Source organism: Oncorhynchus kisutch, linkage group LG18, assembly GCF_002021735.2.
Source record: "Oncorhynchus kisutch isolate 150728-3 linkage group LG18, Okis_V2, whole genome shotgun sequence".
In the NCBI taxonomy this organism is placed as follows: Eukaryota; Metazoa; Chordata; class Actinopteri; order Salmoniformes; family Salmonidae; genus Oncorhynchus; species Oncorhynchus kisutch.
The window spans coordinates 51,677,289-51,691,007 of record NC_034191.2 but is presented as its reverse complement, the minus strand read 5'-3'; the positions used below and the strand labels follow the sequence as shown (position 1 = coordinate 51,691,007).

General features: G+C 41.4%; 1 protein-coding gene across 3 annotated transcripts in view; it reads right to left on the bottom strand.

Annotated features, from left to right (window-relative positions):
* LOC109908760 (dnaJ homolog subfamily B member 6-like) overlaps nt 1–12,810 on the bottom strand; it is a 44,345-nt gene extending 31,535 nt beyond the window's left edge. Inside the window, exon 1 of one of the 3 annotated variants that reach the window (XM_020507440.2) lies at nt 12,565–12,810. The gene's annotated coding sequence lies outside the window, so the exon portion shown is untranslated. Of the gene's footprint in view, nt 1–1,851; nt 2,179–12,564 lie in introns of those variants that run through there. The other 2 variants (XM_020507437.2, XM_020507438.2) reach the window with 2 other exon arrangements.
* Nucleotides 12,811–13,719: the final 909 nt, after the last annotated feature.

The following is a 13,719-nucleotide window of genomic DNA, read 5'->3' as shown; positions in this document are numbered from 1 at the left end:
CAATACACAGAAGTATATATTTTTAACGCTGCATATTTAGCTAAAAGAAATCCAGGTTAGCAGGCAATATTAACCAGGTGAAATTGTGTCACTTCTCTTGCGTTCATTGCACGCAGAGTCAGTGTATATGCAACAGTTTGGGTCGCCTAATTTGCCAGAATTTTACATAATTATGACATAACATTGAAGGTTGTGCAATGTAACAGGAATATTTAGACTAATGGATGCCACCCCTTAGATAAAATACGGAACGGTTCCGTATTTCACTGAAAGAATAAGCGTCTTGTTTTCGAGATGACAGTTTCCGGATTCGACCATATTAATGACCTAAGGCTCGCATTTCTGTGTGTTATTATGTTATAACTAAGTCTATGATTTGATAGAGCAGTCTGACTGAGTGGTGGTAGGCAGCACTTTCGTGCGTTTTGCCGGCAGTTCTTCGTTGTGCGTCAAGCTGTTGTGTGGCTATTTATGACTTCAAGCCTATCAACTCCCGAGATTAGGCTTGTGTAACCGATGTGAAATGGCTAGCTAGTTAGCGGATGCACGCTAATAGTGTTTCAAACGTCACTCGCTCTGAGACTTGGAGTGACTGTTCCCCTTGCTCTGCATGGGTAACGCTGCTTCGAGGGTGGCTGTTGTCGTTGTGTTTCTGGTTCGAGCCCAGGGAGGAGCGAGGAGAGGGACGGAAGCTATACTGTTACACTGGCAATACTAAAGTGCCTATAAGAACATCCAATAGTCAAAGGTTCATGAAATACAAATGATATAGAGAGAAATAGTCCTATAATTCCTATAATAACTACAATTTAAAACTTCTTACCTGGGAATATTGAAGACTCATGTTAAAAGGAACCACCAGCTTTCATATGTTCTCATATATCTCACTTAAACGTTAGCTTTCTTACATGGCACATATTGCACTCTTACTTTCTTCTTCAACACTTTGTTTTTGAATGATTTAAACCAAATTGAACATGTTTCATTATTTATTTGAGGCTAAATTGATTTTATTGATGTATTATATTCAGTTAAAATAAGTGTTCATTCAGTATTGTTGTAATTGTCATTATTACAAGTAAAACAAATCGGCCGATTAATCGGTATCGGCTTTTTGAAAAATCATAATCGGTCAAACTCTATTACATACTGCTTTAATGCTATGCGGTTCGTAAGGATAGCGTAGGTAAAAGAAATTGTCAGCCAACATAACGTGTAACTTATTTGAAAAGTCATTACATTGCTCAACATATTCTTAACATGTCATAATTAGTTAAAACAATTAATTTTATCTGCTTTCGTCGGACTTCAGATGCATATTTTCCGTCATTTTCTTCAAATAAGAAAACGTGAAACCATGCCCATTTTCTGAAGAATTGCATTATGGGTCCTAAAACTACAGCGATAGTGTCCACTGCTTGTATACTTTGTATTTTGGTGAATTTAGTACAACATCTGGGAACTTCTGGCATACTAACTATGTCCATACTCAATTCACGTCACAAAAAGTATGGTTAGTGCGGATAGTATGAGTTTTCAAACACAGCTCATGATTCCACTCCACTAACGATGGGTCAAATCAGCCCTCGTCCTCAACTAAACCTGAAACCGTTGTGCAGCCCATGTTGTCCAAAGATAGACAGACAAAAAGCGACCAACGAATGTCCTATACATGTTCAAAGCTAATTTAGCCATGTCAACTATATTTATTACTAAACCTCAATCACACATGGGCCCAAGCCCAGATTTAAAACAAACTGATAAATGAATTATATTTGTCAAATAATGCCTTCTTAACTCCATAACCAAACTGATAAACAATGAAATCAACTTTGTAGAGCGATCAGTTACCAGTTCCTCTAGTAGTCCAGTTGTATCCTGTTTGTTTGCTATTAATAGCCTCTGTGCCCTTTTCTGTTCTGGAGTGAGAGTGAGTGAGAGAGAGACATGGCAACAGACAGATGACGGTTCCTCTCTCAGATGAAGGCTCACACACCACTGGGGTTTCGAATGGGAATTAGTTGTGGACAGCGAAAAGGTCAAGAATGTTCCAGGAATTAAAAAGCAGACTGTTTGAGCAAGCGTTGATAAACAGTGATAGAAATATAATGAATCTCTCTTGTCTTTCTGTCCCGCTCCCTCGCTCCCTTCCAATAGAACTAGATCGCGAATAAGACAGCCGTGCTCAAGGCACACATTCACAGCTGAGAGCAGAGCCCTTGTTCATGAAGTGTTTTATCATGGGAATGCGGATATAGGATCAGTGTTGCCTTTTAGGTCATGATCAAATCAGATTTCATGGACAGGGACGACCTGATCGTAGATTAGCACTCCTACTCTGAGACACTTTAAGAAAACGGGGCCCAGACACTGATCCATGCATGATTGTTTGGCTCTTTCATTTTCTCCACAATCATCTCAATGTCTTGAACCAAGGCTCCCTCATCCCCCATCATGCCCCTCAGGCAGATTTGTAATGCTAGCCAAAGGATCAGACTACTCTCTGTGCTTGCATGCGTGTGTCCGAGCAATGAATGTGGGTCCATCAATCCCACACTCCTATTTCACAGGGGTGCACCTACACCTGGTATCTTTTGATCTGCGGAAGGGGAGGCACAAGCGCTCACGCAAGATTTGGTTCTTGGTTGCCGAGTTTAGGTCATATCCTACATTACATCCATCTACTATCAATTGACAAATATATTTGATCCATATATGCAGAACGGCAGCACAACACTGTTGCAGTAAAATCCCAATACAACAAGTGAGTGTAACAACCTGTTAATAACCTTTATGTTATGAATGCCTATAGGTTATGAATGCCTATATGTTATGAATGCCTATATGTTATGAATGCCCAGACAGATGGGGCTGGAGAAATGTAACCACTCAAATTCATAGATAGAGCTATCGATGCAAGGACTGACCATACATGATATCAGTGTAAAAAAAAGCTTATATTCTGTACAGTTTATACAGTGTGTAAACAGGATGAGCCGAATGAATCCAAACAGAGCAGAGCTAGGTGGGAACTAACAAAGAATTTCCATCCTGGTTCCACCACTCGCACTAGTCTAACATCTAAACCTCTCCCCCCAGAACCTAAATGGAGCGCTCTTGCAAGATTTGATTCTGGGTTTCCGAGATTAAAACCATTTCTCAGTTATTTTTTAGTACTGCTGTGCCAAATTACACTTCAAGGTGGAAGCTTATGAAGACGATATTTGATGAAAGCAACTAAAAATATCTTTCATGTGGATTCAGTGAGTACACAAGGGTGCCAAGATATTCAATCTTCCCAGAAGGTTTGATTTGATTTCTAAATTGAAATGTGGTAAAATGAGAACTAATTGTTTGAGTTTGGATGGACACCATGGGGCCAGCATGTCAAAAGAAGGCATGTGTCCACACGCTCATAAAATCTATTTGACTGGATCAACTACAGATTACTATCTAAAGCCCATAATACTATCAATATCACTATACATACCCTATTTATATAACTACGGTTGCAAAGGGTCGGAAACTTTCCAGGAAATTTCCAGAAATTTTCCATGGGAAGTTAAGCCTGGGAATTTTGGCATATATATATTTTTTGCTTATAACACTGAACCTTTTTTGTGGGATACACATAAGGCAATTCTGGGTCTTGTGGCATATTTTGGTTAAATTATCCTTAATTCAATGGAATTGCAACCCTCTGCATGCACAACGCATTCTTCCATCACATGTACAGCTGATTCTCAAGATCTTGCACACTAATGAGATGCTATTGAGCCCACACCACTACTAGACTAAGATTTTTCATTCAACAAGCAGGATGCACAGGATATACTGAGAACACCTGACAAGGCAGACATCCCCGTTATCAGCAAGAGAAAGAAACGCAGGTACAGAGGACACAGAGCACGGTGCCTCGTAAGGATCTGGAAAAGGCGAGTGGGAAAGCTGCCGTTAGTCAAGATTACTCGCCAATGTACAATCATTGGACAAACTAGACGAGGTACGATCACGAATATCATACCAACGGGACATGAAAAACTGTAACATCTTATGTTTCACTAAATCGTGGCTGAATGATGACATGGATATTCAGCTAGCAGGATATACGCTGCACCGGCTAGATAGAACAGCACACTCCGCTAAGACGGGGGGGGGGAGGTCTGTGCATATTTGTAAACAACAGCGGATGCACAAAAACTAAGGAAGTCTCTAGATTTTGCTCGCCTGAAGTAGAGTATCTTATGATAAACTGTAGACCACACTTTTGGCCAAGAGAGTTCTCATCTATACTTTTCGTGGCTGGTTATTTACCCCCACAGACGAAAGCTGTCGCTAAAACCGCACTCGGTCAGCTGTATAAGGAAATAAGCAAACAGGAATCCGCTCTCCCAGAGGCTGCGCTCCTAGTGGCTGGAGACTTTAATGCAGGGAAACTTACATCAGTTCTACCTAATTCCTATCAACATGTACATGCGCAACCAGAGGGAAATAAATTCTAGATCACCTGTACTCCACACACAGAGACGTGTGCAAAGCTCTCCCTCGCCCTCCATTTGGTAAATCTGACCACAATTATATACTCCTGATTCCTGGTTACAAGCAAAAATTAAAGCAGGGAGCACCAGTAACTTGGTCTATAAAAAAAAGTGGTCAGATGAAGCAGATGCCAAACTACAGGACTGTGTGCTATCACAGACTGGAACATGTTCCGGGATTCTTCTGATTACAATGAGGAGTACACCACATAGGTCACTGGCTTTATCAATAAGTGCATCGAGGACATCGTCCCCACAGTGATACTCCAACCAGAAGCTATGGAATACAGGCAACATTCGCACTGAGCTAAAGGGTAGAGCTGCCGCTTTCAAGGTGCGGGACTCTAACCCGGAAGCTTATAAGAAATCCTGCTATGCCCTCCGATGAACCATCAAACAGGCAATGCACCGATACAGGGATAAGACTGAATCGTAAGACACCGGCTCCGACGCTCGTCTTATGTGGCAGTGCTTGCAAACTATTACAGACTACAAAGGGAAGCACAGCCGTGAGCTGCCCAAGTACACAAGCCTACCAGACGAGCTAAATAACTTCTATGCTCGCTTCGAGGCAAGCAACACTGAGGCATCCATTAGAGCATCAGCTGTTCCAGGCGACTGTGTTTCACGCTCTATGTAGCCGACGTGAGTAAGACCTTAAAACAGGTCAACATTCACAAGGCCACGGGGCCAGACGGATTACCAGGACGTGTGCTCCGGGCATGTGCTGACCAACTGGCAGGTGTCTTCACTGACATTTTCAACATGTCCCTGATTGAGTCTGTAATACCAACATGTTTCAAGCAGACCACTATAGTCTCTGTGCCCAAGAACACTAAGGCAACCTGCCTAAATGACTAGAAGGTATTTGCACTGGTGACAGACAATGCTGCGAACATGAAGGTGGCTTGGTCTAAAGTGGGAGGAGTCCTACCCTCACATCACACCCATTACCTGTGCTGCTCATGCATTGAATCTGCTCCTCAAGGACATCAAGGCATTGAAAACAATTGATAAACTCTACAAGAGAGCCAAGGAAATGGTTAGGCATGTGATGGGTCATCAAGTTATAGCAACAATCTACCTCACTAAGCAAAGTGAGAAGAATAAGAGCACCACATTGAAGCACCCCAGCAACACCCGTTGGGGTGGTGTTGTCATCATGTTTGACAGTCTCCTGGAGGGGAGGGAGTCTTTCCAAGAAATGGCAATATCACAGTCTGCCGATATGGACAGCCCTATCAAGAGGATCCTCCTGGATGATGTATTTTGGAAAAGAGTGGTAAGCAGCCTGAAACCCCTGAAACCTATAGCAGTAGCCATTGCACAAATTGAGGGAGACAATGCCATCCTGTCTGATGTTCAGACTCAGCTTGCAGATGTAAGAGAAGAAATCTATACTGCTCTGCACACTTCACTGTTGCTCCAAGCAGAGGAAACTGCAGTTCTGAAATACATAAAAAAGCATGAAGACTTCTGCCTGAAGCCCATACACGCCGCAATGTAACATAAACTCACTCACTTTTGTACATCGCCTTGGTCCGTACAATTGACCTTATTTTAGTGCCCAAAAAACGTAATACTTCCAGATCAACTGTAATGTCAATATCATTGTAAAGCACAATTTCTCCCCTTTCCAACAAATTCCATTATGAGACCTTCATGATGCCCATCTCTGCATTATTTAAGAAGGCAATGAGCTCCATCGGGTCTTTTAAAAATGGCGGGTGGGGAAGTGAAACTAATGCGTGGTAGTGAGGACAGATGTCGTGTGGGAAAACTACTTTTTTTCACTCGATCTCTCCAACTTATCACCTTATCGCCTCTAAAATGTAAATAAAACACTATAAAGAGTTTATATAATGTGTCATTACATACCTATTTGAAGGTTTGTGTCGAATTTGAATCGGGTTTTTAGGGCGATGCTAAAGTGATCTTAGAAGTAAATAGCGGCTTTGAGAGTCATGATCGCATGCTGTGATGACGCAAAAAACGACTAGGTATCCCCCCTTACCCCCGTCACTGTCTATTTCTTGTTTTTAAACGATGAGAGAAGTGCTACACCTGGTGGAGAGAGATTGTAAGACAGAAATAGTTGCTTTATGCGCGCTGTACGTTACTGCATGGCACGTCATGATGTAAAGGAGGGTCCGTTTTTCTCAACTTTTCTCCAATACTATAGAGCCATTACCATGTCGATCAACGCTTGAATAGAAACGTAGTTCCCACCCCAGATGTTGAAGTCAACACAGTCGCTACAGTCCCATTAGTTTTCTTTGCAGTCTCGTTTGCGCTGTTGCGCACATTAGTATGGAATGGGGTGAGTTTACGTTACATGTTGGACCCCAAGTATGCTGGGAAGAGCATCCAGTCTGGTGCAGAGATGAACAAGGCCTATGGTGTCATCAATCAAATCTATTTACAAAGCCCTTCTTACATCAGCTGATGTCACAAAGTGCTGTACAGAAACCCAGCCTAAAACCCCAAACAGCAAGCAATGCAGGTGTAGAAGCACAGTGGCTAGGAAAAACTCCATTGAAAGGCCAGAACCTAGGAAGAAACCTAGAGAGGAACCAGGCTATGAGGGGTGGCCAGTCCACTTCTGGCTGTGCCAGGTAGAGATTATAACAGAACATGGCCAAGATATTCATACATAAATTAATAATAAATAATAAATCACAGTGGTCGTAGAGGGTGCAACAGGTCAGTACCTCAGGAGTAAATGTCAGTTGGCCTTTCATATCCTATCATTCAAGGTGGTCATCACTACCGTGTCTCACCACCTTGGCCTGGATGAGGGCAAGGTTCTTGGCAGTCTGGCGAAGTACACTTCCAATCAAGGGCTTTGGGATGGAGATGCAATATGGCAGTCATGCCAACATATCTCATCAGCCACCTGGTGGAAGGGACTTTGTGGATCTGAGGCTGTTTCCCCTGTTGCCTCCATCATCCTGGCAAATCCCACCAACATCAGCCGCCTCAGAGCGCAACTGGTTCTTGTTTGGGAACACACACACCAAAGCACGCAACAGGCTGACCAATACAAGGGTTGAAAAATTGGAGGCCATCCGGGAACATTTTAGGCTTTTTGAGCCTGACAACAAGCCATCCTCAAACAAGGTTGGAAAGTGACAGTGATGAGGCCTCAGAGTCTGATGTTCAAAAGGTGGACATTGAGGAGGTCCAGGGAGAAGACACGGAAGCCTGAGAGGAAGACAACCAAAGCTTTAGTTTCTTTAGTATCATTTTACAGATGTATGTTTTTGAAGAAGCGATGGATCATTGGGGATCATTCATTAGTCCCTTTCTTTTGTTGTTCAGAGAAATCATCCCATGTGAAGAGTCAACCCATTTAATTAAAGTTCAATTCATAACGAAATTATTAAGTTTTTTTCATTTGGAAGGATTTAATAATTTGCAATTATGTCTACTTATGATAAGGTAAAAGGTTTATGTTTGTCTCCATATACATTTAAATGGTATTAATATGCATATATTTCCATTAATTCCCCTATATTCCCGTTAATTCCCGTATATTTCCACGGGAAGTTTCCACCTCTGAATATTCCCCAAAATGTGCAACCCTTTGTTACAGCACACTTGACAAAGCAGTGATCGAACAGAGTTTGTCACAAGAATATCAGTTGTATCATAACCATTGTGATGTAAAATGAGTTGTACATCGGTTATACAACCCGAGCGTGTACAGGGTCAGTATGAAGAAGTCAAACCTCATCAGTAATGCCTTGGTAAACGAGAGGTAGTAGAAGTAGGCTACTGGAACAGTTCCCATTGCTCGGGGCAGGTTCTAAAATATGACTCACATCTTTGCCAGCTATTGAAAACAGATTTAGAGGGAACAGAGCGAAGTAAGCCTAGCCAACAGAATTAGGGAGGAGTACTATCATTAGCTATTCCTAAAAAAGTATTTGTCTACCTCTGTGTAAAATGCAGGTGAAATAAGCCTAGCGAATTTGTTTTCGATTCACATTAGTCTGGGATGGTACGTGTCGGGTCTAGCAGTGTGGGGGATGCAAATAACTACACATCAGACATTTTAGTTCATTCATGCACAACTTCTGTATGTAGGCTGCATGTAAGATACCTGATTTGTATAACTGGCATCTAGTGAGAATGTGGTTTCTGTGACATAGGGAACAAAACATAGTGTTTTAAATGCCCAGATTAGTGGCAGCATGCTGTAAAGTCATTGTGAGCCCACTAGAATTCAGGCATCCTCATGGACTCCTGTCCTGTGCTGGTCAGAGGTGGTGGCCCTCTCGTGTCACTGGTTCCCTTTTAAAAAGAGGTGTTTGGGGTTGTTGCATCCATATCTGGACTTGATTCTTGAAGAATTTAACTTAGAATTGCCTTATGAGCTTAGTTCAACTGTTTTACCCCTTCAGAATGCAAAATATAAAACTTGTTTTACTCCATTGTTATTAAACACTAGATGGTTAAAAGAAAAGTTTAAATTGTCATTTTGATCTCATGGATGGTCAGTCCTTGCATCCATAGCTCCAGAGCCTGACCGCCCATTGGGCAGGATTAGGCGGCCGCATAGGGCATCAGATTGACGAGTACGGCATTTTCCGAGCTAAACTGACGAAGACACACATCCAACAACACATCACATTATTCTTCCCAAAAACAACTTATCTCATCCAGTGGCATGATGCTGATACCGTCCCCTGATAAGCAGTGCCTACCTTGCCAAAGTCAGGGTCGCTAAATATTTCGCTTGTTGATGCCCAGCGCGCCTCTCCAGGGTACTGTTGGAGAGACAACGCTGCGGCGCTACACCAACATTACATCCAAAAAGTATCTAACATAGGCTATATGATTTATGTTAGAAAGACTGGCATTTTCTGTAGCCTACAGGCTGGAGATCAAATTTATGACAATGTCATGAGACTGGAACTTTTTACATCATGCACGTTTCTCGGATCAAATAGCGTAAAGGTTACTAAAAGCTTCACTCCGTTGTGTGTGGGTGGAGTGGGATTTTTGTAGCAGTGGACACCTTTTGGTAACATGATACATTGCCGGTCCAACTCACAAAAAAAACTCTTAGCTTGGTGAGCAATTTTTTTTTTTTTATAAAAATAAAACACCTGCTAGAGAATACAGATTTTGGGCCCAGTTATCCCTTTGCCTCTTCCTCTCTGGTAGTAGCTAGCTGGTAGCCTGGCTAGCTGGCTTTAGCCTGGATAAAAAGCCTTTTTAGATAACCACATCTCCATGTGAAATAATCAGATTTATAATTTTAAAAAATATGCACTGGCAAATATTCTTATACTTTGCCGGTGTAACCTAAAACATTACTCCAGTTTGATGTGCTGCTTGTGTATTAATTTCCTTATCAGCTAAAAATAGAACGTCATGTTTTGGTCACAGAGAGAGAAAAAAGCACATTGGCTAGAGAAGGTTCTCCCATTTCACAATAACCTGGAACCACTAGTTATTACTTCTAAACAAAATACCCTTTGGGGTGGATTCTTGTTGTTTGGTTTACTGTTTGAACAGTCGCTGAGATTATATTTGATTATCAATGCAAAATAGGCTACTTTGATGAATAGCCTATAGATCGGAATCAAGGAACCAAGTGACAACACTGCCCCAACGTCTGTGGAAGGAACGATATACCGAATACCGGCGCGTATAACAAGGAGCCGCCTCTTTGGTGAAAAAAAACCGACATTGAAACACTGAGCTAGGCTCTGTATCCTCTATCACCACAGTGTGTGAATTTACCTTAACCTGGCACTCAGTCAACAACAAAAAGTGCTTTGATGTGAATATGACATGACCATATCCTAAAAACAGGTGAAAGTAAAATGGACAATAAGGAATGGAAAATCAGGCTACTCACAACTGCGGTCCGTGGGCTAAATTGTTATGATAATCAGTGATTACAAGTTTGCATGCCTCAATTTTTGACGAGCTGCATCATAGCGGGGAGAAAATGCATCTTCATTTCCCGCTGTGTAAACACATGGATTCTCATTGCTAATAGGCTCGGGATAACTCCTGAGCAAGTTGGGTAGCTGACATTGAGTTTAAATTGACTAAATTATTAGTCACAGGAATCAGGACTATTAAAGCCAATGCAACTGCGTTGTCGCACATAGTTCTGAGTTTTAGTTCGAATCAGAGATTGATTATTTGTTAAATTGTATTATCCCCCCCATTTGGTCAATTTGGTTTCATATTGCCAAATGTCAAATTAACTAAAATGCCTAAACAAAACAACGTGTTCATACAAGTAATGTGTTTATTATAGAAACATGCTCACATCAAAGCCATCAAATCTATGATGATCAAGATGCATAACTTGTCCCAAACTTCATATTACTTTCGCTTTGGTCTTACAACATGCAGAAGGAAACAACGTACTAGCCACTAACTGCAACGTGAATGGGCTATATTCTGCATAACCCCAGTATTGCCCCCGTCAACCCTAATCTGCATTGGATGTGCTCATAAATACGCTGTTACTCACTCAACGTTTCATCAAATGCTCGCAGTCAAACAACCAATAATACTGCATGCCTCTGGTTCTTTTCCTGTGTTTGGTGAGTGTGGATAGTGTTCACACCAGTCCAAACGAACTATGGGGGAAATCGAACCAGGGTTCGGAAGAGAAAAAAAAACATTCCAAACCAATTTGGTATGAATAAACAGTAGGCCTAGAAATTTCATTGCGGAATGACAATGTAAACTACACTATTCTAGTTTTGCAGCGTTCCTTTTTTTTGCCTTGCCTAGGGCGGCAGAATTGCCAGGACTGGGCCTTCATAGCTTTGTCTATACATTTGAGAGCGGGTACATTTCTCCAGCACCATCCCCTTGCCAAAAAAGCGTCTGGGTGCCGACTTTGTTGTTGTTTGAATACCAGATTATCCCTTTAAAGCCTTATTTTATCGTTTTAAGCTTAGCCGTGCTCTCTTTCAGGGAGTTTACTCTTAGAAGTATTGCTTATGAGAGTGTTTAGGTGAGGTATGTGACATTTTGAAAGTTTTATGTGACCAAAAGTAAAACTAGGTAGCCCAAAAGTTAACAACCAGACGACATGTTAACAGAGAACTCAAATATCACAGAGTAGACTGTAAATGAATGACTGTTTTATCACTTAATCAAAGTAACTTATCACTACTGTTAGAAAGTAAAAATGCCCTCTGTGAGCTTCCCAGTCTGAGTGAAACAGACATTAAAAACCTAAACATTCTGGGAAGATCTGCTATAAGCCTTGCCTCAAACTGTTAGTTTGCAGTGATGGCAAATCCTATCTAACAGAAATTGAAAGTAAGAAATGCTCTAGAACAGCACCTGTGAGGATACCTTCACTAGGGGGAGCAATATAAATATCACTACTCTTCAGTTCTAGTAAGTTCCAGAAAGTTCAAGATCACTTAAAACCAACAGAGCTTGGGTTATATGTAAGTTGAGGTGGTAATTAAATGACAGAATTACCCGTTACTGTGCTTTATTGACGAGAAAAGCATCACCTATACATCATTGCATATAGTAAAACACTTTATGCTTAATATTTACTAATAGCCTTTAGTGGATTATAATGGCATTTGTTAAGTATTGACGATTACGTTTCTCATTCGTTCTGCCTGTCATTCTAGATGTGATAATAATACGTAATCACCACTACCTCCTTGAAATGTTCTATCAAATGCATGTCCTTGTAGTATTGCATTCTCTTCTGCTGCCAATGCTGCACTGACAAATAAACAAATACAATAGGAACTGTGAATACATTGAACTAAGTTGACACACATTGCGAATGAATGGCAATAACTCATACGACACTTATAGTCGTGACCGCCGCTCTCCAGGTTGCGACATTGAAACGCATCACGCGCATCTCAGTAGGCTCTCGACGCTGAGAGTAGCGAAATGCCAGGTGGATTTTTAACGCTGACAAAATGAACCCAAATGTATAATCACCCCACGACACCATTCATGTCAAAAGTGAGATAAATATGATAGCAATAAAGAGATAAAATGCTCTCACCTTCCACCCCAGCCGAGGAAATGTGCCCGTGTCTTCGTTTACTGACCTATGTGACTCCCAATCCACTGGGTTATGTTTTAGTGAACCCTCTATGGTTGTAAACTGTGCGTGTACGGAAATTATGCTTGTGCTTGGGCTACCTCATCCGCGTTTGAACTGAACAACTCCTACGCGCTTTTTCCGTTCTCATACACACATTGATAGTCTCGTGAACTCTGACTGTAAAACATCCGTATGCCTATATGAGCTGCAACTGACGCGCTCTGCGTACATGTGTTTGTGAATACCACTGTCACTTCCTGCATCAGACCGAAGGGGTCGGGAACAATGTTGGGAACAGTTGGGAATGGAGAATTGCCAATTTGCACGAAGGTTGATTAATCAACACTGTTTAGTGTTTCCACGTTAGAAGTGTAGCCTATGAAGGAATACGAAAGTGTTGGGTTATTGTAAGTGGCGATTTTAGCAAGTATATCTTGGAGAGGAAAACTCACCAATTTTTGTGTACATGCATGCCAGCAAAGCCACAACACAACACTAAACAATACATTAATTGGAATATAACGTTGACAAACGGTGCCCACAAACTGTTAGGGCCTACATAAAGCTGCCCCAACAGTAGAGTCCCAACACTGTTACACCTGGCTATCAGTGAAACCTTGTCTGGCAGCGAAACAGTTCATTCGGGCTCATTTACTTACTGCATTTAAAAAAAACATAGCTGATTTGGCTGACTTGCTTAAACAAATGTGCTTTTTACTGACAATTGAGATGTACAAATTATGGCATAAGGGGACGAGCGCATAAAAGGCTATCCGTAATTTCGATTAAGATATTAATGAACAAGCTAGGATGGACGTAGTCAATACAACTATTTGTTCAGCACTTTTGAAATGCACAGTGACAGAATTAATAACATGTGCCGTTCTTACAGTATTGTCTTTGTACACCAAGTCCGAACTGTAGGATAAAGAAAGGTGCACATAAGCAGACAATGAAAGTTCTTACAATATTCAATGATGAAATTTCTCTAAAACAGACTCCAGGCTGCATGTGCACCACCTGGTCAGAACAGTAGGCTAAATTATGAGGGGAAAAGGGACCAAATTATTAGGGTGAGGCACATGGGCTACTAACAGCTAACACAACATTCAC